The sequence below is a fragment of the Athene cunicularia genome (assembly GCF_003259725.1).
Source record: "Athene cunicularia isolate RWA chromosome 1 unlocalized genomic scaffold, athCun1 chr1_part1, whole genome shotgun sequence".
Taxonomy (NCBI): Eukaryota; Metazoa; Chordata; class Aves; order Strigiformes; family Strigidae; genus Athene; species Athene cunicularia.
The window spans coordinates 78,627,764-78,632,689 of record NW_020799091.1 but is presented as its reverse complement, the minus strand read 5'-3'; the positions used below and the strand labels follow the sequence as shown (position 1 = coordinate 78,632,689).

General features: G+C 42.2%; 1 long non-coding RNA gene across 1 annotated transcript; it reads right to left on the bottom strand.

Moving 5' to 3' along the window:
• Positions 1 to 1,156: 1,156 nt before the first annotated feature.
• LOC113480830 lies at positions 1,157 to 4,926 on the bottom strand. Its single transcript, XR_003398542.1, has 3 exons — positions 4,894 to 4,926; positions 2,311 to 2,358; positions 1,157 to 2,224 (listed from the first exon to the last, which is right to left on the bottom strand). It is a non-coding gene; the product is annotated as an uncharacterized LOC113480830 (long non-coding RNA).

The window sequence follows — 4,926 nt, the reverse complement described above, 5'->3', positions numbered from 1 at the left end:
ACTGAAATTATTGGGTGGCTCAAAGACAGCAAAAAAAAAAAAAAAAAAAAAAAAAGGGAAGTCCCACATGTCATAAACACACACCTGCTAATAATTTGAAAGGCAATTTCTTTATGAAAGCAGGCAGCAATTTTAAAGCAGCCACTGCCACTGGAGAGCAAGGCAGAGCCCTGGCAATTGTCTGCAGCAGACACAGAAGACAGGGTGGTCCAAGCCAGCACCAGCAGCAAACAGGAAACTGGGAGGTGACAAGAGTGCCAGGAAGGGCACCAGACTGTATGAAGGCTGAAGAGAGTAATGAACCCAACAAATTCTTGGCAGAAAGACTCAGCAAAGAACATTAGGAAGTGTTTCAGACTCCAGCTGGGTATGCTACTCCCCAATGGGACAAGAAAAACAGAACTGTTGCTGCTTTGCTGCTCTGAGTCAGTAGGTTAAGACCCACACTTGTGCAATTCATCAGTGGGACTGATGAGACCAACGTCTGCTCATCCTTCCTTGCTCCACATCCCCCCCCTTCCCATGTGTCCCCCCAAATCCTGCCACTATTACAGCATTTCCTCAGGAGGAGATGCCTGCAGTGGTTCATGTGTAGCAGTGATGGGGAAGAAATGCAGCATGAAACCAAGTGAGTAACCAAGTTCTGATTTCTTAAGAAAACAGCACAAAGGAAAAATGGCAGCAGTGATCTGATCATTGAGCTTAATCCCCTTCTCAAAAATGGAAAGAACTTTTATAGCTCGTAATTCCACCTGTAAAAGTGCTCTGTATCGTACTGTATTTAATGCAGATAACTGAGCATTCACGGGATCAAGAGTCCCAGTTCAGAGGCTATTAAAATACTGGTCTTTCAGTCCAGCAGTTATTTCATTTTCATATAGAACAAGGCCTGACACCTATCACTGTCTCAACCAACTGACAAAGATGAATAAGCTATGACAACTACCGTTACAACATTATCAAGCCTTTATGCAAAATATTGAAAGCAAATTTCAAAGGCTGATTTGTTTTCTGTTGATAGTTAAGATTCAGTTGTGTTTTAATAACTGAAAAACAGAAATTTTGTAAAAGGTCAGGTGATGGAAAAAAGTGATTACAAAAGTGGAAGTGGCAAATATAAGAACAGGGAAGGAAAAGAAAGGCTAAGATTAAAATCAGCATTTATATATAAAAATTTATTTAGGTGAAGTCACAAACAGTTTAATATCAATTTACAAACACTTCATGTTATGCGTATTATTGAAACTATCAAGAAAGGTAAAGGAGAGCAGATAATGGCAGCTTTTTCCTGAAACAACTAAAGGCATACCCTTACCATCATGCGTGTTACTGGATCACAGTATTACCTTGATCATACTCCCTAGTATGCAAGGGAAAAGGAAAAAAGAAAACAAAATACTGAGATGTAAAATGATTGAACCGTGAACCAGTGAATATGATTTTCATGAACACCAGACTACAAAGATCTAGTCTGATGCTCAGGATCTTAGTATTCTACGAGGATAAAACCAGAATAGTAATTTAGGTCAATTATTATATTTGATCAAGAATTTTGTATTGCACAATTGGACTGTAACTGATTTCTGGCACTGACAGCAATGGTTAATGCATTTTTCAGAGAAGAATGGAAAGGCGATACTGAGCCTCACAGAATAATTCTGTTGACAACCTGAGTTATTATACCAAGTGTATGATACTTTTTCAAGTCAAATATACATTTATGTTGCAGAGATTCTCAACGAAATGGTAAAAGTAACAGCTGTAACAAGACAAAGTTATGATTTATTTTTTTTAAACAAATATAGTACATAGCTTTTTGAAGTGTCCGGTTGTGATCTGCAAAGATCCAGGATTGCACACAAATTTGCTCAAATGAGAAGGGTTAATCTGCGCATTAAATTGGCTTATACTTTCAAAGTAGTATTTTAGGGCAGGGTTCTCCTCCAGGAGACTGTTCCTGACCTCATTCAACCAATGTTCAATTTATTCACCTTCCTGAATCTTTGCCCTCTTTGGATAGTCTGTGACAAGTGCTGCGCTGCAGGAATTCCTGTTTTCCAGCAAACTGGCTTGCTCTGCAGGTTTGTAGTCCATTGTTACAATTGCTGATTGGGTAAAATGAATTTCCTATGTCTTCTCTAGCACAGCTTGCAACGCAACAGAAGCAGAGGTAAAAGAATGCACTAGAATACCAGAGCTCCACTTAAACACCAACGGAGTCAGGCTGTTGGCACCAATAAGAAATTCTGTATTTAACAAATCTGCAAATGTTTAAGATCCAAAGTTAGTCAGTTTTATAAATAAACTCACCCACTTAGTCTGACTGCCATCCCAACTGGCCTTCTGTTTTCATGAAGTCTGGGGAAAAAAAAAAAGAATTGTCTGAAGTTATACATACAGACATAAATTTGCAGGAATGAATCTCAGCTATCCTACATTTGTGCCAATTATTGCACTCAAACTAAAACTAGGGTTTCTCACTTTGTTCTTTCTGCGTAGAGCAAACTTAGAGCTCCCCCATTGGTGCCTTAAAAAGGACAGCTAGCTTCAAACATGCCACTTTGTTTTCCTTGACTTTGTTTTCACTGGTTAACTTTCTGTGGAACTGCAGAACCAGATATAGGCACTACATCAAGCTAAAATTTAAGGAGCCTTCAACCGAAAGGGGAAATGAAATCCAGTCAGGCTGCCTAATGCTATCCCTTGAAATTATGAAAACAAAATCAGTTCAAACAATCTGGAAGAATAGGTCTTTGTAAAATACCTCCTCTTCCTCTTAACAGCATGAATGTGGAAAAGCTTAGGTTCCAGCCAAAGCTGTAAGCCCACAAAAGGCTATTCTCTCCCATTTTAATTCTCTGATCCTTTTGCCCAAATGTGAGGTCACATCTTACTTCTCCAAAGGAGTTTTACACAACATAATTAGAGCTTGCAAGGAGGTAGGGAGGTGCAGGAGAAACCCACAGGTCACCTCGACGAAAGTGACATTTCCTTGCTGCTGCCTTGCCAATGATAAACTCATGCTTCATCCTAGGCCTCATCTACATTTAACAGCTGGTCAAACCATTATTTCAGTTAAGGATATTTTTCCCTTTTAAACAGCTATAAGAGACTATGTGCTACCAATCAAAAACTGCTCTAATAACAGAAAGGCAGTCGAACCCACACTGAACAATTGTGCAACTTTTACTTTTGCTTTCCATTGTGCTGCTAAAGCACTACTGTTTTTACAAACATCAACAATTTTTGTAAGTTATTTAGTTAAAGTAAACACATTTCATTTTCCTTTACAGAATTGGAGGGGTGGGGGGGAATACCAATGCCATCGCTAAAAATCAACTGGGAAATTTCCACAGAACCAAAAGGGATTGAGAACCTCTGGTGCCTCAACAGATAACAGTGCAAAGCTCTGCACTGACATAGCGACTGCTGTGGAAGAAGTTACAAGTCTGGTTAATATGACAAGCTGAAGATCCAGTCTCGGATGAGATGAAAGCTACAAGCCACTGCCCATCTGGTGTTGACATAAGATCCGTAGAAAAACAAGAACTGAGCTCTTGTTCTTGAGAACAGAGAAATCTAAACAGAGGTATCAGAAAAAGTTGCATAAAACCCGAGCACCAACCACAGAAGGCTCCAAGGCCACAAGGCCGGCACCAGGACCTGTAAATCTGCATTACTGTGTGGTGTTTGCTCCCTATCTTTGTCGCAGGTTGGCCCAGAGTCACTTTTTATAGGTACCAACATCAGGACATGGTGCAACACACCAAACGCTTCCAGGTGCCCTGAAAAAGGGTCCACATCGGGCTAAGAGTTGAACAATTTAGCCACTCCTCTGTGGGGCAACGTCCAGACAGCACAGCACCTGACGAGCTAGCAAAAACCCTTCAGGAACACAAAGGTTCTTCCTATGGTTCTAAAAAAACGTTTAGTAATAAATACAACCAATATTGCAAAAGCTCCCTACCATCATTTAGGTGTCATGAAACCCAATGTTCAGTGTTCAGCATTTTCTGTGCTGAGGATTTGACAGATTACAGCCACCAGTGTAAGAGAAGCAGCACAACCCTAATACAGGCAGACAGCCCTTGGTACCCTTGGGGTTCGCTGTCAGAGCTCAGGCGGTGGAAAAAGTAGATCTGCCCATGTACGTCATAAGAACTCAGTGACACTCCATACCTATACTGAAAGCAAAACCTTAACGTACACAGAATGCTCCCTACATCTCCAAATCGCATGCCCCCTCTTTTCCCACAAAACAGGCCACAGCTTGTGGACTGAATCTACTGAGTCCCAAACCAGGTTATTATCTCCAAATCACAGTGAATCAGCAAGCTGTGGCCATTCATACTGAAGTTTATCTTTACTCACATCAATTTTTCTGGCCTCCCATGCAGCCTGAGAGTACCACAAACTCCCATAGTAACAGGAGAGTCTGTACTCTTTTTCTTACATACAGATAACTGTACTGCTGAGAAAGTCAAATTTTTTAAGACAACTCAGAGTGGGGAAAAAAAAACCACCTTTCTTCTAATGTCTTAAGGAAAATGCAATTATAAATCAGGGAGGGAATTAGTGGGGTTCCTAATTTCTGGTGGCCATAGCAATAAACACTAGAACCTATTATTTGTTGCAAGCGTGGTTCTTTCCCCAGCAATGCCCACGCGGCCTCCCATGGTGGCCAGCTGGACACCCAGGCGGCCCCACACCTCGCCAGGTGACGCCATGGCCCTCGGGTGAGCACGAGTGAAGGGTCAGTGCCATGACAGGGGAGCCACTGACCAACCTGGGGGCCACCCCAACTGCCCCCTTCCCCTCCTCCCCTCCGAGAGGGCACCATGCCTGGGCAGGGGAGCCGGGAAACGCGCCGCCGTGGCCGCCGGCCCGTCACACCTGGCCTTTCTCCTCCTGCTCAGGGCTCTGGGC